Genomic DNA, 24,399 nt, shown 5'->3' with positions numbered 1-24,399 from the left:
GGGGTGCACCGGAGTTTTCTCTTCTGCCACCGCCACGGCCCGCCTCGCGATGGGTAGCGCGTCTCCCGCTCCGGCCGGCGGCGCCAGCGCGGGGGCCAGGGGGCTCCGAGCCCTGGCCCAGCCCTGCAACGGGCACGGTGGCCGGACAAGCTCAAGCCAACGACGCCGTCGCGCTACGGCGGCACGACAGATCCGCTGGCCTTCTTGCTGGCGAGCGAGGAGGCCCTCCTCGAAGCCGGAGGTGACGATAGGGTCGTGGCCAACTGGCTCCCCATGGTCCTCACCGGCGCCCCGCGCACATGGCCGCTCCACCCGCCGGCAGCCTTCGTGGCTTCTCGGGAAGAGCCCCGCAACCTCTTCCCCACCCATCGCGCTGCACCAACACCCCTGGTCGTCGTGGCCCTCTTGGTCGGCTCACAGGCGCCGCCTACAAGTCACCACGTCAAGCCGTTCACCCGCCGGGTCAGCACCGCTTCCACGCGGCAGGGGGCTCCCCTGGACCGGGCGGCGCCCGAGACCGGCCTGAACTTCAGCTCGGAGGACCACCCCTCCAACTCGGCCTGCTCGGGTGCGCTCCCCATGCTGTGCACCCCCACCATCTGCCAGGTGGCCTTCACCAGAACCCTCATTGATGGCGGCGCGGGCCTCAGCATGCTCTCGGTCGAGGCCTTCAACCTCCTCTGCATACCCCTGGAACGGCTGCAACCCAGCTGGCCCTTCTCAGGCGTTGGGGGCGAGTCGTCCAGCTCCTTGGGACAGATCCGGCTCCCAGTAACCTTCGGCACCTATGACAACTTCCGCACGGAGCTGGTCGACTTCGACATCGCCCCCATCGGCCTCCCCTACAACGCCATCCTTGGCTACCCAGCGCTGGCCCAGTTCATGGCCGCGACGCACCCGGCGTACAACCTCATGAAGATGCCCGGGAGCAGCGGTGTCCTCACTGTGCACGGGGACACCGGGGACGCGCTGCAGGTGCTCAAGCTCGCCTTCAAGACGGCGGCGCCGGCACAGCCCGCCGACTTGGAGACCCCTGAGCCCAAGGGGGCTGCACCCGCCAAGAAGAAACAGTTGTTCACCCAAGACAAGGCAGAAACCAAGCAGATACCCGTCGATGAGGACGGGTCCACCAACACCACTTTCACCATAGGCGCCCACCTCAAACCCGAGCAGGAGAAGGCCCTGGTCGGGTTCCTGCGCGCAACCAAGAAGGTATTCGCTTGGGAGCCTGACCAGTTGACAGGGATCCTTAGGAGTGTAATCAAGCATCACCTCAACGTGTGCCCCAACGTGCGCCCTGTGAAGCAGAAGGCCAGGCGGCAGTCCACAGAAAAGCAGGCCTTCATCGTCCAAGAGACCGGCAAATTAGAAGCCGCTGGGGTCATTCGCGAGGTCCGATACCCGGATTGGTTAGCCAACCCTGTCGTTGTGCCGAAGAAGGGAGGGAAGGAGCGCATGTGTGTCGACTTCACCAACCTCAACAAAGCATGCCCGCAAGATCCGTTCCCGCTCCCCCGCATCGACCAGATCGTCGATTCCACTGCGGAATGCGACCTATTATGCTTCTTGGATGCCTTCTCTGGGTATCACCAGATCAAGATGGCGGTAGAAGACGTCGAGAAGACAGCCTTCCTAACCCCGTGTGGGATGTACTGCTACACATGCATGCCATTCGGGCTGCGTAACACAGGGGCGACCTTTCAGCGGCTGATGCACATCACCTTGGGCCCGCAGCTCGGGAAGAATGTTGAAGCTTACGTCGATGACATTGTGGTAAAGTCTCGGGAGGCCAGGACCTTGATACAAGACCTGGAGGAAACCTTCGCGAGCCTCAATGTACTGAACCTACAGCTCAACCCAGAGAAGTGTGTGTTCGCAGTCCCCTCGGGAAAGATCTTGGGTTTCCTCGTGTCCCACCGAGGCATCGAGGCTAACCCGGAGAAGGTCAAGGCGGTGGAAGACATGAGCCCGCCAAAGACCCTCAGAGAAATGCAGAAGCTCACGGGGCGCGTGACCGCGCTAGGGCGCTTCATCTCCAAGTTGGGGGAACGAGCGCTACCCTTCTTCCAGCTAATGAAGAAAAAGGGGCCCTTCGAGTGGACTGAAGAGGCCGACAAGGCGTTCCAGGATCTCAAGAGATACCTGACCAGCCCACCGGTCATGGTGGCTCCGCGCCCTCAAGAGCCCCTGGTGCTTTAACTTGCCACCACTCCCTACTCCGCCAGCGCAGCCTTGATGGCAGTCAGAGAGGAGCACCGAATCAAAACCACGGCAGCAGCCCGGGACAAGGCAGAACAGGGACAAGGAAGGCCCACATAAACTGCCACCACGGCTGAGGAGGATCAGCCGCCGCAGAGGGGCGCACCGGAGGCGGAAGAGGCCCCTCTCCCAGATGGCCAGTATCAGGAGGTCTCATTGCCTCAAGAGGCGCCATGGTCTCCGAAGGGAGCCACCAGCACTGATGCACTCCACCTCATTGAGCACCCAGTGTACTTCGTCAGCACGGTGTTGCGGGATGCAAGGGCACAGTACCCCATGCCTCAGAAACTCCTCCTCGCGCTACTGGTGGCCTCGCGCAAGCTGCGGCACTATTTTCAGGGTCACCCCATCAAGGTCGTCTCGTCATACCCCCTGGAGAGAGTGCTCAGGACCCCTAATTCAGCTAGAAGGGTCGCTGAGTGGAATATAGAACTGCAAGTGTTTTAGCTCGAATTCAGCACGACCAGAGTCATCAAGGGAGCAACGTTGGCGGATTTTGTCGCAGAATGGACGGAGGCGCCAGGCCTCAAGGCCGATGAGGATCGGTCCCTGTCCCCGGGAAGCGAGGCGCCAGAAGGCTGGGTCATGTACTTCGATGGGGCGTTCTCCAGGCATGGCGCGGGGGCTGGGGCGGTGCTTATATCGCCCACTCAGGACAAGCTCTATTACGCCGTGCAGCTCTGTTTCCAGCAAGGTGAAAAGGTCTCCAACAACATAGTGGAGTATGAAGGTTTAATAGCGGGCTTGAAGGCCGCGGCTGCCCTGGGGGTGAAACGCCTCACCATCAAGGGCGATTCGCAGCTCTTTGTCAATTTCTCCAACAAGGTGTACGAGCCGAAGGATGAGCACATGGAAGCCTACCTAGCGGAGGTCCGAAGGATGGAGAAGCAGTTCTGGGGGTTGGAGTTGCAGCATGTGCCCCGTGGCACCAATCAGGAGGCCGACGACATCGCCAAACGGGCGTCCAGGCGGTTACCTCAGGAGCCTGGCATTTTCGAGGAGCGGCTCTTCAAGCCCTCAGCCCTTCCGTCATTATCGAACACGGCTTAGCCCCGGGAGGAGCTCCCCTAGCCACCTGCCTCAGGGGCTCCGGCCTGTGGCCCGGCCTCAGGAGCACGCTTGTTCCTGACAATGGAACCTCAGGAGGGATGTTGGATCGCGGAGCTCCGGAGTTACCTAATGCAAGGGACCCTGCCAGAGAAGGAGGAAGCGGAGCGAGTGGCACGCCAGGCCACGGCATACTACATCAAGGATGGAGAGCTCTACCGGAAGCGGCCAAACGATGTATCCCTGCGCTGCATCTCCAGGGAGTAAGGGAAGGAACTGCTGGAAGATATACACGGCGGAGACTGTGGACATCATTCATCATCATGGACCCTCGTCGGCAAGGTGTTCCGCAGTGGGTTTTATTGGCCCACCGCGCTCAATGACGCCGTCAAACTAGTGAAAACTTGTGAGGCCTGTCAGTTCCACGCCAAGTAGATCCATCAGCCAGCAGGAGGCTTGCAGACTATCCCCCTTTCGTGGCCATTCGCAGTCTAGGGGCTGGACATCTTAGGCCCGTTTCCTCGGGCGCCCGGGGGCTACCGCTACCTCTACGTCGCCGTGGACAAGTTCACCAAGTGGGCTGAAGTGGACGCTATCCGCACCATTCCCGTGGGTTCCGCGGTCAAGTTCATCAAGGGTATCGTGAGCCGGTTCGGGGTGCCGAATCGCATCATCACGGACAACGGTTCACAGTTCACTAGTAACCTCTTCAAAACATACTGTGCTAACCTTGAAATGCAGATATGCTACGCTTCGGTGGCGCACCCCTGAAGCAACCGCCAGGCCGAGCGAGCCAACGCGGAGGTCCCGAGGGGCCTCAAGACCAGGACGTTCAAGAAGAAGTTGGAGGCTTGCGGCAGAGGTTGGTACGACGAGCTTCAGTCCGTGTTGTGGTCCATCCGCACAACCGCGACCAAGCCGACTGGAGAGACCCCGTTCTTCCTGGTCTACGGAGCCGAAGCGGTCCTCCCTCACGAGGTCAGACGTCGCTCCGCGCGGGTCCTAGCGTTCGACAAGGCGCAGCAGGACGCCATGCGGGGGATGGACCTCGTGCCGGGGGAGGAACGTCGCCGAGAAGCCGCGCTACGAGCGGCGAGGTACCGACAAGCACTGCGGCGATATCACTACCGCAACATCCGCCCCAGAACTCTCGAGGTATGAGACCTCATGCTCAGGCGGGTTCTCTCCAGGGAGGGGCTACACAAGCTCTCTCCCATGTGGGAGGGCCCGTTCAAAGTTGTTCATGTTTCCAGGCTCGGCTCCGCGCGCTTGGAGACTCAGAAGGGGGTGCCAGTCCAGAACGCATGGAACATCCAGCACATCTAGAGGTTCTACCCCTAAAAAGGCCCAGAGCCTGTGAAGAAGGCGAATGCCTGTGAAGCTATCGCGTTTTGGAAAAGGCCCGGAGCCTGTGAAGAAGGCGAATGCCTGTGAAGCTATCGCGTTTTGGAAAAGGCCCAGAGCCTGTGAAGAAGGCGAATGCCTGTGAAGCTATCGCGTTTTGAAAAAGGCCCGGAGCCTGTGAAGAAGACCAACGCCTGTGAAGCTCGCCACCCGTGACACTCTCACGTAATAATGAGTTGGGGCTGTACACGCCCCGGAGTCTCAGGAGCGCCGGCCTCAGGCCCTGGGGCTCCCTCCCACGCCCAGTGGCAGCACTTAGCTCCGCGCTGGTGAGAAGATGTCGAAGACTAGATTAGGTGCCGGACGCGGCTTTTCATTTGCTTTCCGCAGTTGGCTTGTTCCTTCTTATTCGAAGTTTTATTGAAGTTGTTGCCGTCTTTGGCTTGTGGTTCTTCGACTTTTCACTCTCCTGCCTCGATTTCTCTTGTGCAAGGCCTCGCGAGGGGGGGGGAGCCGAGCGCCCTCGCGAGTGTTCCTATCCTAGTCATTCAAAGGGTTCGCGACCTGGGCCCATTACAGGAGCACCCCTCCAGTCCGTGCCCCACAGGCACCGCGACACGAACAAAGGGCCTGGGTTGGTCGCCCCCCACGGCCGGGGCCGGGAACTATCCACGCGCGGGCACGTAGCCGGAAGGTACGATAACGAAAGAAAAATGATGATTAACAGCAATAACCCAAACATGCCCCCGCAGGGCTCCACACTACTGTCTTTGTTATGCAGGAAAAAGGAGAAGCAAGGGGGGATGAACTGGAAGGGCGCGCTGGTCCGTACTTATAGCTGGCGAGGGCCAACCAACGGCCCCCACGATCACAGGTAATTATGACCCGCTTTGCATGCAGGGACTTGCCAATCCGTGTAGTTGCCGAGGCGCCATGGGGAAGTGGAGGCGCCCACGTCCAATCAACCGCCACGCGGCGCCCAAGGCCGCAGGCTGTTAGGGCCCGCGGCGCTTCGCTCTTGCCCTTCCGCCTCCTCGCACGGCCAAGTCCGGGCGCGCCTTGGGCCCGGGGGCTACTGTCGGCGTTCTGGAAACGGGGGTCCCCAGAGTTGCCTGCCAGCGGCATGCGGCGTGGCTCAAAAGGGGGCCCAGCGCGGCCCATCTTCACCAACACAAACCCAAGACCCTCGCGAGGGGCCAAGCCTCGCGGGGCGGACGACGCGGAGCTTCCTCAGGCACGGCCTCGTCAGGCTGGCTCACGAGGAGGTGGAGAGATCAAGGCGGGGTACCTCACGAGGTGCCCGTGACGCAAGCCATGACGACCAAGGGCGCCAGGCGGGTGCCAGCCCGCGCAGTGTCCTCCCTTTCTCTTTGACGCAAAGGGGGCAAGCGCAGCCACGGAGTACCGAGGCGTCAGGCAAAGGTTGCCATTTCGGTGCAACGAGACCAAGACCAGGAGGACTACGAGACGGAGGTCACCGTGGAGTCCAAGACGGCGTCATCACCAGAGCTTTGCGTAGGCGAAGACTAGTTTTGTCAGGATAGCTGATACTAGCTATCCCCCTGCAAATTAGCCCGTCATTGTTGGCTCCCTCCCCGCTCGATATTTGGGAAGAGGACCAAGGCCTCTATAAATAGGACCAGCCACCCACAGAGCAAGGGGGTTCGGAGGAGAGAAAAAGAAAGGATCAGAGAAAGAGAGAAGTGTGACTGAACTCCTCCCCGCAGTTCATCGCCCCAGCCAAGAACAGACCCTCGCGAGGCTGTTCTTCCTTGTATTGTTCGTCATCATCAGCCGAAGAGGCAATCCACCACACCACACACTGGAGTAGGGTATTACACCACAACGGTGGCCCGAACCAGTATAAACCCTGTGTCTCTTGTGTTGTTCTTTCCACAGTTTAGATCTTAGCGAGGCGGAGGGGTGCAGGTAGGTAGGAGGCAAAATCTCCGCGCGCACCCCAGTGTTCGAACCTCAAGGGTCAGCCGGAACCCGAAATCCGACAGATTGGATCGATCCGATCTGGGAGGATCCCGAGGTGGATGCGGGAGTGTGGCAGCGACAAGTGAGGGAAAGATGGGACAACTCGCCTAAAATATAGGGTTGGACCGAATATATATATATATATAGCCAATGGATTTTTGGTAGGGGCTAGCTCGTCCCTCCGATCGAAATCGGACGTTCGAGAAAAAATAGGTAGGGAGTCCAAAAAGAAAAATGGAGATGTTTTGTAGATATTTGGGGATGATCCGAACACAACGGTAGGGACAGTCCGAGTCGGGTACGGGACAACTTTCAGACGCACCGGCGAGGAGGGCCGCGGGCTGACGAGAGAGGTTAGGTTTGACCTGGCGATAGGTAGTGGACTTTGTAGACGGTCTAGAGAGGAAAGAGAGGAAACGACTGACAACAGTTTTCGGAGACCAAAAACGTTCGACAATTTGGCCGACTATATTGTCGCTGTAGTTATCTGTTGGGCTATCAAACGAACTCCGAATGAGATGAAACTTGGCAGGCGGCCTAGCTACACTATAATAAGACCACACGCCAACTTTCAACCCATTCCAAAAACATTTTCCGGCCACTTATAAAATAATATTTCGGACGTGCAGTGGACGTGTGCAAGTGTGACTGGGCTCAGAACGAACAACAGACGAAACTGGGAACCCGGACGAATTCAAGTTTTGAAAACATGATGATGCAATGTGGATGATGACATGACAAGATGCGACACGCAAGAAAAAGAAAAGGAAACAACAGCGAACAACTGTCAGACACCTGGCGCAACGGTCTCGAGGCGTCACAACGCCCAAGAAGCCAAAACTTTTTTCCATGTACTACAACACAAGTGAGATCGGGCACGATCCATATCATGCTCCACGTGAGACTAAACACCATGACAAAGTGTGATGGATGCAAAAAGGGCATGATTGGACGGCATCCGAGAGCATGGCAAACACCACACCAAAGTGCAATGGATGCAATCAGGGTAGGATCGGACTGTGCTGAAGAGCATCATGATGGACAAAGTACATCCAGAAGTTCGCTCCATAGATATAGGGCTGCTTTTTGCGAGAGATCCAGGAAGCAAAATCTGCCCGACAAGTAGACCACCTACAATATAGAAATCTGCCGATGCCGTGATGAAACAAACAATGCAACGCAAATCAGCCAAAACTGTGACAGAACATGTCTCAACGCCAGCCAAACCTTCTGAGTTGCCGCCACAATGAAACAACCGCTGCAACGCAAATCAACCAAAACTATGACAGATGTCACAACGACAGGCAAACCTTCTGAGTTGCTATATCTGCTGAATAATCAAGGTTCCTAAATATTATTTAGTGAATTCACTTACTGAGGATAAAATCTATGAGATATTATCAATTGACAAACAATTTTCAAATGGTTTTGCAGCCAAAGCACCATGGCGTGTAAGAATCTTAGTGCCTTAACAATGATAGGACAAACGACACTCAAGTGAAAGTACGAGAATATATATTCAATCAATCCTCCGACTGATGAGCATATGAGCTTCGATGGATGAAAATGTTTATATATTTACTCCCCCCGTTTCTAAGTATAATCCTTTTAGATATTTCAATACGGACTACATACGGATGTATATAGACATATTTTAGAGTGTAGATTCACCCCTTTTGCTCCGTATGTAGAACATATTAGAATATCTAGAAGGTATTATATTTAGGAACAGAGGGAGTATATATTTACATGCTGATTGTTCTATTGTTTTGAACCACAAGTGCTAATATATTGTAAATGTTTGACAGGGCCAAGCAATGCATTTTACTATGACCCTAAAAGATCATGATACTATAAATGTGGAGGAGGTTGATACACAATTGTTGATCAAAGATAAAAGATAATTATGTTTATGCATTTACCATTTTAAAGTTGTGAAAGCAACAAAGTATCACCATTCGACCAATGAAATACAAAGGTAAGGATCATCAGAATGTTTTCCTGATTACTACTTCGAGTTTGCTTCCAAGGAAACTGTACAAGAACATGCCGGGAAAGATAAGCAATGCTCAGGTTTACCTATACTATATAGTTCCAAATAAGACTCAACTAACTAATCTTTCTAGCTATGGAGTAATTAATCACCAATTTTACACATGCTATTTTGGACTACTCGCCCAAATGAAGCATGTGGAATCAAGATGACAGGTCTGCACAGAAAATAGAAGAATAAAAATAAAAATGCTGATTTGGCATATTGGTGATGTGGAAGGCTGCATGTTGAGAGAATTGGGTGTATGGGCGATGAACTATTTAGGTATATACGCTGACAGAGTAAGTGTATAATAACAAAGACTTTAATTTGACTTCCATCATTGCATTAACATTAACTTTTCCAGCTTAAACTCTCCATGAGTGATAAAATCAGAGTTACACTATGGGGAAATTCTACTTATCTTTTGAATGAGGATGTAGTCGACAGCCAAACTATCCTTATTATGACATCAACAATGGTGGAGTTTAGCAGTAAGTCCAATAAAGTCACAACATCTTCTATTACTTTTAAAAAAGTTTTTCATGGTTAAATAGGACAGTGCCCAAAGTCAACCACTGCTGCAAGTATATACAGATCTAGATATATCTGCAACTCACAAACTTCTTGGCAGGTATGGAACACTATCTTTTATTATTTATGAACTAATGAAGCATGACTCATTTTTATTAACCAATGTAAAGTAATAGTTATACTTGACTAACTCCATATATGGAGACACTCACTAGAAGAAACTTCGCCAAAAATGACCGAGATAGATAGAAAAGTATGCAAGGTACACCAGAAGAACAAATGTTTTACCGAACTTACTGGAATGGCGCATGGAAACTACGCAAATTAGGTAAGGCATCAGACTTCTTCTAAGATATGATATCACCACTTTTCGAGAACAACAAGACTCTAAGACCTGTACGAACAATTGAGTTATATTAGTTATAACCTTATGGAGCCAACTTCGACTTAGTAATGTGTCTGAACTTCTTCAGATTTCTAACTTTAATTTTTTGCGTAACTTATTTAGGATTTTGCATGCATGCCAATATCTACAATAGATATGTTACAAAAATATATTTGATGTTGGTATATGTCATGTGGTGATAGTTTTCTGCACAAAATATAATTGTGTGGTAGGCATAGTATTCAACTCCAAATTAGTGGTTGTACAACTACTACAAGCTGCAATTTCTTTAATGAGGGTGATAAAAGAATCTTAATACATTTGTCTTGAACTTGATGAACTCATTGGATGGGAAATCCGAAGAAGCGCGGAAGATTATATGTTAATTATGTTGAAAGTAAGTAGTAAGACATACTATTTGTATTTACTGATATAGAGTAGGAATACTTGGCATCCATTAATATAAGGAAGACTTATTAGATAACAGTGGTATATTTATTTATTTATTTTCGAAAGCGGAGGCCAAAGGCCTCAATCAATTAATCAAGTAGAAGAGAATTGCCAAGTTAATCAGCAGAAAATTGGGCCAAAACTGTGATAACAGTAGTAACATAAGCACTATTAGACGCATGCCACATTGTAATTATTTGAATACATTGGGACATGCACTTTCATGAGTTTTATGTTCCTGGTAACAGTTCACCTCTCCCACGGTTTTTTCAGGTCAACAGAACAATGAGGAAAGCTAGCTCCAACATTATAGCCAGCACATGTGAAAAATCCATTGCATGAACCCATATTTCAGTTAGTACATGTAAGCCATCTTTCTTGGACTTAATACACATATAAGTAATATAACTTGCTAATACATGGCAATAAGAAATAAAAATACCTGTAGACAATCAGCAGCTATGTAGGACATAGGAATGATTCAAATCCGTAGCACCTTACATAGCTGGAAGCCGACAACACCAACAATGAGGAAGCCCATAGCTTGCCTCCACCTGCATACTCTCTATAGAAGAAAAGAGACTAATCACAAATGCATATTACTACTTTCTAAAACTGCTTTCATGTGTATATATGATTATATGGTAATAATCACAAAAAAGACTTACAATATTGGAATTATACATAGTAGATGGATATAATGAGTATGTTTTTGCTATATGAAGTTTCATATAATAATTATGGAAGTGTTGAAGAGACAATAATCAAAATCTAGGTAGAATGCCAACAGAACAATTTCCTAGAAAAATACAAGGGACATCCATAGCAAGTCAAGTAACTATAATCTTTATTGTATAACTAATCCTTACAAGAAAACAAAATGTACGAGGTTATCTCCTAAATTATAATTTAGCAGAACAAAAGAGCATATCATCCATATCTCTTTATTAATTTCAGTGTCAAATATGTAAAAGCAATTTACAAAGTACATATATACTGCCAGGCAAGAGGAGAACGCAGAGAGTATTGGGATAGTAGTAAGAGATTCATAGCCTCACATTCTGCTCCGCTCAGATGACGACAGAGAAAATGGTCGTCCAGCCCGACGACACATCTCTCACTCTTGGTGCCACGAGTAGGAGAGCAGATCACTGAGGAAGCTAACTAGTAGTTATCGCTCATATTCTCCCGTGGCCTCCCCGGTGGCCGGTCTGCCTCACTGGATCCAAACCGGCAAGATGCGACCACGCCGGTGGGCGGCGCAAGATGGGCGGCTTGAACGCCCGTCCCCTCCTCGCTCAGAGCTGGCCTAGCATCTCCTCCAAAGCTTCGGTGCTGGGCATGCCACCGATTTGGTATATAGCCAAACTTCCAAGACTACCACGATAGAGCACAGAAAGGGAAAGAGGATCTATTTTCCCTTTTAGAACAGAAGATGTAGAGACGGGAAGCAAGTTGACCAATTAGCCTCCGTTTCCAAATGAAGTTGACCAATTAACCCATTGTGACTTGTGGGGAGCGACCGAAAACAAATAATCTGGAGTGTAATATTTTGTAAAAGAAAATACTTACAACACTAGGTCGTGGGTCTGTTATATTACTGGACAATTTGATATCAGACTGATAGAGCATATAATGGAGCCAGGAATAAGATATAAATAATTTTTCCAATATAAACATATTTATATAATTTGGTTGTGCATTTGGGTACACAACGGTGATGACAAGTGTTCATGAAATATGATTTGTTTTTGAAAAATCGTAACAAACATTAATCAACAGTTACATTTTATTTTAGAAGCAAAATAGTAGGGGCTGTTGTCATGGTACGATAAAATATGAGCCTAATTTTGAGTGCATGCTAATTAAACCCAGACGATGGGCAAGATATTTGGATGCCATGTGATGCAATTTTTAAGTCCCCTTGGTCCGGCTTACTTTATCGTTAATAATTACATTGCCATAGATGATAAAGTGAAATAGGACCATTACGACCAAAAATAACGAACTCTAATGATTGTGATGTGGGTGAATGTTTTAGCAAAAAAGAAATTGCAAGCGACAAACCATTTAGATACGTAGTAAGACATTTTGGTTGTGCTCAAGATTATAATTCATATTATAACAACATGTGTGTATGAATTTGAAGTAATCACAATATACCGAACAATAAACACAAGCACAATGTTCGTAAAAAAACATAAGAACAGTATACCAACCAGGACAACGAAGGACGCGATGTGTAAGTATGAAAGATAAAGATCTAACATGAAAGACCATCATTTTAAACACCGAGATGACGACCCAAATAGTAAAATTTTCTTTACTTTTGTTGTTGCTACTCACCATCAACCCAATGATATTTATCAAAATATCTCGACCAGCATACAATTGAGTGTCAATATGTTGTGTATTTGAATTACATTGTAAGATAGTTAACCGTGTAATCAGATATATTTAGAAAGGAAATATAACACATAATAATCTAGCCGCGCAAATGCGCGGGTGACCCTTCTAGTTAACATATATGACGCTTGGCTAAACAACATGGCATTGCATAATTCACATATATAATGCCTTGCAACAAGATAGCATTGCATAATTCACATATATAATGTCTTGCAAAAGATGGCATTGCATAATTCACATATGTGGTAATTAGACACTAAACATGTGACATTCACACAAAGCATGTCTAAACTAAGCAAATGACATAGCAATGCAAGATACCATACGCATGATATGAGCAACATAACCCTGCCAAGTTAGAGCATGCACCTAGGGGGGATACGACTGGTCATCTGTCTCTGAATCCTCCTCTGAGGAGCTATCCGTAACCCGTAAGACATGTGCTTCGTCAGATAGCATTGTCTGCTCTAAAGACCTTGTTTCCACTCCAGATTTTTCCATAACCGTGCTGAATGGCTGATGCACAGGAAGAGTAATTGAATGTACTAAAATTGTTGACAAATTTAATACGTAATAAAAAAATGATGGCATGATATAATTCACATATAAGATGACTGGCTAACCATGGTGGCATTGCAAAATTCACATATATGATGTCTGGCTAAACAAGATGGCATTGCATGATTCACATATACGATAAATAAACTAAACATATGGCATTCACATAAAGCATTTCTAAACTAAGCAAATGACATATCTATTATATAATTAAGACAAAAGGCAAACAAGCCATCACATTAATCCACATAGATTAAATTATCTCCACCGTTATTTTTTAAGGTAACGGATGAGATTTAAAGATATTATAAGTTACATACAACTATTGTAGGTACTAATATTTTGTTTGTCACGCACCACTGACACGCCTGTCATCCTGAACATGCCAGCCTTTTTAATGTGTCCGAGACAACCACAAATACCCGCCACACAAAAAGTATAGGTGTATGATATAGTAGTTGTCAAAGAAGAGTATACTATATGAAATCTACTGTTCACAATTCCAAATCTACACACAGACTCAACCAAAGAACTCCACGCGTGGTTGGAATTCCAAATCTATACACACGGACTCAACCAAAGAACTCCACTCGGGGTCGGCTAACACGAACAAATAAAGACACCCAGCTGGCCACGTCCAGCAATGCCCAAGAAGCCAAAACTTTTTTTCCAGGTACTACAACACAAGTGAGATTGGGCACGATCCATATCATGCTCCACGTGAGGCAAAACACCATGACAAAGTGTGATGGATGCACAAAGGGCGTGATTGGACGACATCCGAGAGCATGGCAAACACCACACCAAAGTGCAATGGATGCAATCAGGGTAGGACCGTACTGTGCTGGAGAGCATCATGATGGACAAAGTACATCCAGAAGTTCGCTCCATAGATATAGGGCTGCTTTTTGCGAGAGATCCAGGAAGCAAAATCTGCTCGACAAACAGACCACCTACAATATAGAAATCTACCGATGCCGTGATGAAACAAACAATGCGACACAAATCAGCCAAAACTGTGACAGAACATGTCTCAACGCCAGCCAAACCTTCTGAGTTGCCGCCATGATGAAACAAATGATGCAACGCAAATCAGCCAAAACTATGACAGATGTCATGATGCCAGGCAAACCTTCTGAGTTGCTGCCTCTGCTGAATAATCAAGGTTCGTAAATATTATTTAGTGAATTCACTTACTGAGGATAAAATCTATGAGATATTATCAATTGACAAACAATTTTCAAACGGTTTTGCAGCCAAAGCACCATGGCGTGTAAGAATCTTAGTGCCTTAACAATGATAGGACAAACGACACTCAAGTGATAGTGGCGAGAATATATATTCAATCAATCCTCTGACCGATGAGCATATGAGCTTCATGGATGAAAATGTTTATATATTTACTCCCTCCGTTTCTAAGTATAATCCTTTTAGATATTTCAATACGGACTACATACGGATGTATATAGACATATTTTAGAGTGTAGATTCACTCCTTTTGCTCCGTATGTAGAACATATTAGAATCTCTAGAAGGTATTATATTTAGGAACAGAGGGAGTATATATTTACATGCTGATTGTTCTATTGTTTTGAACCACAAGTGCTAATATATTGTAACTATTTGACAGGGCCAAGTAATGCATTTTACTGTGACCACTAAAAGATCATGATACTATAAATGTGGAGGAGGTTGATACACAATTGTTGATCAAAGATAAAAGAGAATTATGTCTATGCATTTACCATTTTAAAGTTGTGAAAGCAACAAAGTATCACCAGTCAACCAATGAAATACAAAGGGAAGGATCATCAGAATGTTTTCCTGATTACTACTTCGAGTTTTCTTCCAAGGAAACTGTACAAGAACATGCCGGGAAAGATAAGCAGTGCTCAGGTTTACCTATACTATATAGTTCCAAATAAGACTCAAATAACTAATCTTTCTAGCTATGGAGTAATTAATCACCAGTTTTACACATGCCATTTTGGACTACTCGCCCAAATGAAGCATGTGGAATCAAGACGATAGGTCTGCACAAAAAATAGAAGAATAAAAATAAAAATGCTGATTTGGCATATTGGTGATGTGGAAGGCTGCATGTTGAGAGAATTGGGTGTATGGGAGATGAACTATTTAGGCGACACTGACAGAGTAAGTGTATAATAACAAAGACTTTAATTTGACTTTCATCATTGCATTAACATTATCTTTTCCAGCTTAAACTCTTCATGAGTGATAAACTCAGAGTTACACTATGGGGAAATTCTACTTATCTTTTGAATGAGGATGTAGTCGACAGCCAAACTATCCTTATTGTGACATCCACAATGGTGGAGTTTAGCAGTAAGCCCAATAAAGTCACAACATCTTCTGTTACTTTTTAAAAAGTTTTTCATGGTTAAATAGGATATTGCCCAAAGTCAACCACTGCTGCAAGTATATACAGATCTAGATATATCTGCAACTCACAAACTTCTTGGCAGGTATGGAACACTATCTTTTATTATTTATGAACTAATGAAGCATGAATCATTTTTATTAACCAATGTAAACTAATAGTTATACTTGACTAACTCCATATATGGAGACACTCAGCAGAAGAAACTTCGCTAAAAATGACCGAGATAGATAGAAAAGTATGCAAGGTACACCAGAAGAACAAATGTTTTAACGAACTTACTGGAATGGCGCATGGAAACCAAGCAAATCAGGTAAGGCATCAGACTTCTTCTAAGATATGATATCACCACTTTTCGAGAACAACAAGACTCTAAGACCTGTACGAACAATTGAGTTATATCAGTTATAACCTTATGGAGCCATATTCGACTTAGTAATGTGTCTGAACTTCTTCAGATTGCTAACTTCAATTTTTTGCGTAACTTACTCAGGATTTTGCATCCGTGCCAATATCTACAATAGATATGTTACAAAAATATATTTGATGTTGGTATATGCCATGTGGTGATAGTTTTTTGCACAAAATATAATTGTATGGTAGGCATAGTATTCAACTCCAAATTAGTGGTTGTACAACTACTACAAGCTGCAATTTCTTTAATGAGGGTGATAAAAGAATCTTAATACATTTGTCTTGAACTTGATGAACTCATTGGATGTGAAATCTGAAGAAGCGCGGAAGATTATATCTTAATTATGTTGAAAGTAAGTAGGAAGACATACTATTTGTATTTACTTATATAGAGTAGGAATACTTGGCATCCATTAATATAAGGAAGACTTATTAGATAACAGTGGTATATTTATTTATTTTCGAAAGCGGAGGCCAAAGGCCTCAATCAATTAATCAAGCAGAAGAGAATTGCCAAGTTAATCAGCAGAAAACTAGGCCAAAACTGTGATAACAGCAGTAACATAAGCACTATTAGACGCATGCCACATTGTATTTATTTAAATACATTGGGACATGCACTTTCATGAGTTTTATGTTCCTCGTAACAGTTCACCTCTCCCACGGTTTTTTCAGGTCAACAGAACCATGAGGAAAGCTAGCTCCCACATATAGCCAGCACATGTGAAAAATCCATTGCATGAACCCATATTTGAGTTAGTACATGTAAGCCGTCTTTCTTGGACTTAATACACATATAAGTAATATAACTTGCTAATATATGGTAAAAAGAAATAAAAATACCTATAGACAATCAGCCGCTATGGAGGAAGTAGGAATGATTCAAATCCGTAGCACCTTACATAGCTGGAAGCCGACAACACCAACAATGAGGAAGCCCATAGCTCGCCTCCACATGCAGACTCTCTATAGAAGCAAAGAGACTAATCACAAATGCATATTACTACATTCTAAAACTGCTTTCATGTGTATATATGATTATATGGTAATAATCACAAAAAAGACTTACAATATTGGAATTATACATAGTAGATGGATATAGTGAGTATGTTTGTGCTATATGAAGTTTCATATAATAATTATGGAAGTGTTGAAGAGACAATAATCAAAATCTAGGTAGAATGCCAACAGAACAATTTCCTAGAAAAATACAAGGGACATCCATAGCAAGTCAAGTAACTATAATCTTTATTGTATAACTAATCCTTACAAGAAAACAAAATGTACGAGGTTATCTCCTAAATTATAATTTAGCAGAACAAAAGAGTATATCATCCATAACTCTTTATTAATTTAAGTGTCAAATATGTAAAAGCAACTTACAAAGTACAGATATACTGCCAGGCAAGAGGAGAATGCAGAGAGTATTGGGAGAGTAGTAAGAGATTCATAGCCGCACATTCTGCTCCGCTCAGACGACGACAGAGAAAATGATCGTCCAGCCCGACGACACATATCTCACTCCTGGTGCCACGAGTAGGAGAGCAGAGCACTGAGGAAGCTAACAAGTAGTTATCGCTCATATTCTCCTGTGGCCTCCTTGGTGGCCGGTCTGCCTCACCGAATCCAAACCGGCAAGATGCGACCTCGCCGGTGGGCGGCGCAAGATGGGCGGCTTGAACGCCCGTCCCCTCCTCGCTCAGAGCTGGCCTAGCATCTCCTCGAAAGCTTCGGTGCAGGGCATGCCACCGATTTGGTATACAGCCAAACTTCCAAGACTACCACGATAGAGCATAGAAAGGGAAAGGGGATCTATTTTCCCTTTTAGAACAGAAGATGTAGAGACGGGAAGCAAGTTGACCAATTAGCCTCCATTTCCAAATGAAGTTAACTAATTAACCCATTGTGACTTGTGGGGAGCGACCGAAAACAAATACTCTGGAGTATAGTATTTTGTAAAAGAAAATACTTACAACAATAGGTCGTTGGTCTATTATATTAGTGGACAATTTGATATCAGCCTGATAGAGCATATAATGGAGCCAGGAATAAGATATAAATGATTTTTCCAATATAAACATATATTAATATAATTTGGTTGTGCATTTGGGTACACAACGGTGATGACAAGTGTTCATGAAATACAATTTGTTTTTGAAAAATCGTAACAAACATTAATCCACGGTTACATTTTATTTTAGAAGCAAAATTGTAGGGGCTGTCGTCATGGTACGATAAAATATGAGCCTAATTTTGAGTGCATGCTAATTAAACCCAGACGATGGGCAAGTATTTGGTCGCCATGTGATACAAATTTTAAGTCCCCTTGGTCCGGCTTACTTTATCATCAATAATTACATTGCCATAGATGATAAAGTGAAATAGGACCATTACGATCAAAAATAACGAACTCTAATGATTGTGATGTGGGTAAATGTTTTAGCAAAAAAGAAATTGCAAGCAACAAACCATTTAGATACGTATTAAGACATTTTGGTTGTGCTCGAGAATATAATTCATATTAAAACAACATGTGTGTAGAATTTGAAGTAATCACAATATACCGGACAATAAACACAAGCACAATGTTCGTAAAAAAAACATAAGAACAATATACCAACCAGGACAACGAAGGACGCGATGTGTAAGTATGAAAGATAAAGATCTAACATGAAAGACCATCATTTTAAACACCGAGACGACGACCCAAATAATAAAATTTTCTTTATTTTTGTTGTTGCTACTCACCATCAACCCAATAATATTTATCAAAATATCTTGACCAGCATACAATCGAGTGTCAATGTGTTGTGTATTTGAATTACATTGTAAGATAGTTAACTGTGTAATCAGATATATTTAGAAAGGAAATATAACACATAATAATCTAGCCACGCAAATGCGCGGGTGACCCTTCTAGTTTGATGTATAAAGTAAGTAATGCAAGGCACCATATGCATGATCTTACCAACATCAGCATGCCAAGTTAGAGTGAAGACCTTAGGGGGTAAATAGGAGTGGTCTTCTCCTTCCGAATCCCCCTCAGAATAGTTATCTTCCTCTTGATTACAATCCGAAATGGGTGGAGGGAGGCTTCCTTTGCACCCACCATGGAGCGACGTCTGTATGAAATTTTATTGCCACGCAAGGCTTGTCTCTTTTGCTCGACATGTTCAGTTCCATTGTGTACAATAATTGACATGCATATGAGTAAAACATAGTGAGATTATGTAAGGAGGGCATGCACAAATCCAGAGTGATGGTAGCAAACTATGGATATACCCAAAACCAATGATAGCAGGCAGATAATAGCTTTAGTTAAAAAATACAGATAATTGCTCCTTTAATGTTTGTTTGCACCCAACATGAAACTCATAGTAGACACTCGAGATTAACCAGATAGTAGACAGATAGTACTGATTTCTGCCCCAATATGAACCCCACAACCATTTAAGAACTCAAGTTTCAACATTAGTTTGGACCTGGCTCGGAGTCTAATAGGTGAACACGACGATAAAGTAGCATGTCATCATATTAAGTGATGGATAACGTAAGCAGACACGGAAGAGTGCGACCTCTCTTGCGGACCCGTGTACTCCTCAAGGTCATCTGCTCAGTTGATGATGGTAATGCAGTTGTCGTGGCTGCCGGTGGCGGGGAAGAAGATCTGAGGCGGTGAAAGACAGTCTGGAGAGCGGATCCCTGCTGTGGTGAACCCCTCTGTCGTTGAAGCAGTTGAGCTGGGGTGGAACACAGCGCAACAGGAGCTGGACAAACCACACAAGGTTTTCTTTAACACATATCTGTAACAGAAGTAATTGTGTAAGGGCTTGTTTGAATTCGAGGATTCTAACAATGCAGGGATAGGAAATATACAGGAATGCACGAGCAAAACAAAGAATTTAAAAAACACATGATTTCTGCCAATCTGGGTGTTTGGTTCACAAGAATTGGAAGATCACAAGATGCAAAGAAGCATGGTGATATTAAGTCAAACCACAAGAAAATGTACGGTTATAATGCTATGATGCTAGTATCTCTTAGTCTTGTGCTTCATGAATAGGAATTTGAAAAGGAGGAAAAGTGGATATTAAAATTTCTACTGTTTTTCTTTCAAGGAGACACTAAAGGAACAAATCCTACAGTTTTTCTCTGCTCCATTCCTTTGAACCAAATGCATGAATAGTAGTACCATAGGAAACTTTCCAACTACTATGTTTTTCCTTCACTTTTCCTTTCAAGCACTGGCGATTCTAGTAGGCAGGCTTGAGCATGGGAAAGCCTACACTCAAAAAATGTTTTTGTGCTACTTCTACAACTTTGGACCCATGCCACTGCCCTACTAGCTCAACTCCCAGGCCCATCGACAAATGCATAGCTCAAACACGCAGAGATAAATAATGATGGCGTTGAAGAGAGTCCATCACGGATAGCTAAGTTGCCTGGTACCTCAGTACTTATCATATAGTAGGATAAAATAATCGTTTTTCACATTACTACGTGTGCTCAGTGGACAATATATATACCATGTAGAGTAAAAAGAGATGCAACAAGTGTACAACCTCTTTGGCGAAGCCATGTCGGTCTTAGCGTGACTGGGTTGGTTGGTGAGGATGCTCCAGCTGACTTGGCTGTCGGAGGAGGGGAAGAAGATCTTAGGCATCTGGAGATGGAGCCCGGGGTACTGCTCTGCTGTGATGGAGGGTTTCATCGTTGGAGCACTCCGGTGAGTTGTACGATGCCAAGGCTGACGCAGGACAAGAGAGACAACGTTAACCTGAGTGGAATTCTAATAGCATCTCCAATAGATGACGTAAAATACATAACCACACAAGTTCTAGATGTAAAATACATCAGCCGCTCATCTCCGAACTTAACTGTCGAAAGTGAATTTAACTTTCAAAATTGAATTTTGCTGTCGAAACTGAATTTTACTGTCGAAACTTAACACACTAGTAGCAGAAAAGCAGTAGCAGCAGCAGCGCCCGGAGCAGTAGTGCGTGCGAGAGCCGGGGCAGCTGGTCGTGTAGCAGCATCAGGGTGAGGCTACACGTCAGTCACTGACTTTTTCATCTCTCGTCAGTCGATTTTGCAGCCGTTGGATACGAAATCAAGGGCCTGCAGTTCATCTTCAACCTCCACCCCCTGAGCCGCCGGCCACCACTGGCCAAACCGCCGCCCCCGCCGCCCTCGGCCGGCGGTGCACCGCCCCACCCACCCCGAAACCACTCCCCACCGCTGATCCGCCACCGCCCCAGCCATCACTCTAGGCCCCCCGTGCCGAGTTTTTTCTCCGGCAATCCCCACACCACGGCCCCACCACCGCTGGCGACCACTGCCCCACCCTGAACCCTAAGATAGATAGTGGGGTACCTCTCCGGCGAGTCCCCCTCCCCACTGTGTCTGGTTCTTCCTTAACTCCGGCAAGCCCTCCACCCCCTGAAAATTGACTAACCCAGAAGTCGATTCAGTCGACTGAAGTGTAGCTAAATCGGAGCAACATCACAAGCAAGAGCAAGAGCGAGAGCAGCAGCGCGAGCAAGAGCAAGAGCAATAGCAAGAGCAGACCAGGTAGGGGACCAAGAGTAAGAGCAGAGCAGCAGCGCGAGTGAGAGCTAAAGCAGCAGCAACTTCTACTGATGTGGACGTCGCCGCCGTGGAGGAAGTGGCCTACGATGCCGCTATGGATGGAGCCGCGCCATGTTGGCTCGGGACCGAGCGCCGGCAGCACCATGAGATCGAATCAAGAAGAAAATGCGGCGATTAGTGTACAACCACTTTGGTGGCGCCAATTAGGCCTCAGCTTCATTTGAGAAAACGGTGATGATGCTTCTTTTCCAGTGGTGCAGGTGAAGAGGACAGTGTAGGAATGGAGGTGGCGTGAAAGATGAGGGGAACGTCGGGGAAGCTCCTTGGAGGTGGTGGACGGGGTGGCTGAACCGGTGAGACGACGAGATCGACGACGGATCCTCATCCGATACGGTGGATGAGGGACGTCGAGGTGTTGTTGTGGACGACGTCGTCGGGGAAGAGGCTCCGGCTGGGTGGCGGACGGAGGAGGGTGTGGGCTTCGCGGGATTTCGCGGCCTCGGTGTATGAATGGGTGGGCGGATGAGATGGGAGTGGGGAACCATGGCTTAGGGACGCGCTTGTCTGAAATGTGGGGTAAGTTACAAAAGTACCCCAACCGATTTGAGCTAGGCGGTTCTTTTGGTTCAGGGGTATTAAGGGCATTTCGCGTGTCAGGATATCGCAGGAGGTGGAGTTTTCACGCGCGTTGTAATTTTGGGATAACAAGGCGCGGGTTGAGATGGAGGTAGTTTTCGGAGCACAACGAGACAAAGATATATCTTAAATATTTCAGTGTAACAAGGTGTAGGTTGAAGAGGCGGGAGTTTCACGACACGATAGACATAGATGCTAGCTTGAAATTTCGGCATAACAAGGCACGACTTGAAATTTCAGGAGAACAAGCTTAACATGTACCAAACAAAAGACAATTCGCACCTCATCACTAGAGAGAGCCATGTCCCGTTTTACTATATTACTAGAAATGCATTCAAATATAACAACAACAAAACTAAAAAAATTGGGACAACAAACATAACGTGTACAGTACCAAAACAATTGGCACTTCCCTCAACATAACGCCTAGCATATGGATTAAATTTGAGTATAATTTCCCTATTTGAATGGGATTGTACTCGGGTTAGTTATACAACCATCTAAATATTATCTTCACAACACATGACATGAATATAGGAGAAGTAAATTCCTATATAAATACGAAATACATGTACATACGATCTCAAATTCAAATATATGTATCCATTTTATGTTGAATTCAAATCATAGTACATGTATGCTCTAGCTAGATGTTCGGAATCTAAACCATGTATGATACTACGTACAATGTGTTTAACACGCACAACACACAAGCAAACACCATTTAGACTAGTAAGGTACACGTGCATTGCATGCATGAGATTTGGCAACCAAATTATGAATAAATACCACATTATATCATGTAAGCTTTGAGTCATATATGCATGAAGTAGATTTTCATTTAAATCTTATAGTTCATTTCATTCAAAATCATCTAGTTTTTATAAGAAAGCTAATCTATTTTAAGATTCATGGAATTGTGCGCTGTAAAGCATAAAGTAAAAACAAATAATGGCAAATCATGTAGAAAACATTTGGGCAATTCTGATATGGAAGATTCAAGAACAAAGAAGAAGTGCTTGTGTTTTGAGGTTTGTGCATTATGCTTAAGTTCAACCATGGAGTCTTCTAGATTGTACATGTGGCAAAATATGGTGGAATCTAGATGATATCCAACGGCCAATAGCGCTCGAATTTGCCATCTCTGCACCATCGGATTGGCTTCATCCAACGACCATCTTTCAAAGTTAAAGTTACACTGGTGCGCGTCGGTCCTAAACAAAGGGTTTTAACCCCTTTCCACGATGGCATTTGGAACCGTCGCCAAGTGAGTGTGGGCGATAAGGGGGTCCTTCCCACACCACCCAGAAATCATCGGGGATATGGAGCACTGATCTAGAGGCCTTCCAAAATGTAATCGTGTGCGATGCAGCACACACTAAATTCTTTCGCACGTGTGGTATCAGTGATTAAGCATTTCTAAGGACACAGTGAAACCATACGGTTTGTCGTAACGAACCGTTTGGGAAACAGTATGTAGGGCACACAGGCCAACATATGAACTGTGTGCGATTTGTGCCCCATCACACACGAGTTTTCTGCGTAAGCCGCCTTCCATGCTAGATTCCATCGCACATGTTTTCCAATAATTACCGTCTGCGATAATGTTCTGTCACAAACGGTTCGGGAGTCCCTTCGCACACATTCAAGTGCTGGATACCGTTTCCGATTTGTTAGGTATCACCAACGGTTGCCGCAAGAGTGACGTGTGCTTTTCGTTTGGGATCCCACACGTTTCCTGAAAAAATTACGATTGGTATTGTATTTTGCATTGGGCATGGCTTACTCCCAGTTCTCGTGTGCGATAACGAGATATCACAAACGGTTCCGGAGAACCTATACACATGTAGTAGCGCTACAAATCGTTTGCGATCTGCTGTGTATCACCGACGGTTCCGCTACGATTGACATATGCTTTTCGATGTGGATCGCACACACTCATTTCTTTGAACCGTGTGCAGATCAATTGCCAGGTTAAAACAAAAATATCCCATTTTGAATCGGCAAGCAAAAAGCAAATTTGCCACAATATTCAATTGAAGAAATAAACAAAAATACCCCATTTTGAATTGGCACGCAAAAAGCAAATTCGCCACAATATTCAATTGAACAAATAGTGTTCACCAGAAGAACATTCATCAGATTTCGCAACAATTGCAATTGAACATATGGTAGCTAAATTCCAATGATTTGTCCACACATATACGCCTTACATAATTAATCATAGTGTATGAAATACGAAGACCTCATTAGATGGAAAACAATGGATCCATGTGTTATATGTTTAGCGGCTAACTCTTACTCAATGTTTCAGGAGAACGCATGCTGAAATCTTCATTATCACCAGTGGGATTGATG

At 45.5% G+C, this 24,399-nt stretch overlaps 1 long non-coding RNA gene across 3 annotated transcripts; it reads right to left on the bottom strand.

Annotated features, from left to right (window-relative positions):
• Positions 1-7,400: 7,400 nt before the first annotated feature.
• LOC125522435 (uncharacterized) lies at positions 7,401-17,659 on the bottom strand. Of its 3 annotated transcripts, none has more exons than XR_015599617.1 (7): positions 17,200-17,659; positions 16,660-16,782; positions 15,685-15,781; positions 14,051-14,153; positions 11,093-12,959; positions 10,477-10,599; positions 7,401-9,593 (listed from the first exon to the last, which is right to left on the bottom strand). It is a non-coding gene; the product is annotated as an uncharacterized LOC125522435 (long non-coding RNA). The 3 variants fall into 3 exon arrangements; XR_007289771.2 differs by having other exon boundaries at positions 12,813-12,959; XR_015599619.1 differs by lacking the exon at positions 14,051-14,153.
• Between the last annotated feature and the right edge of the window lie 6,740 nt (positions 17,660-24,399).

Source organism: Triticum urartu, chromosome 1A (genome assembly GCF_056163025.1).
Source record: "Triticum urartu cultivar PI428250 chromosome 1A, HENAU_Tu73, whole genome shotgun sequence".
NCBI lineage: Eukaryota > Viridiplantae > Streptophyta > Magnoliopsida > Poales > Poaceae > Triticum > Triticum urartu.
This window is presented reverse-complemented; position numbering and strand designations above follow the sequence as displayed.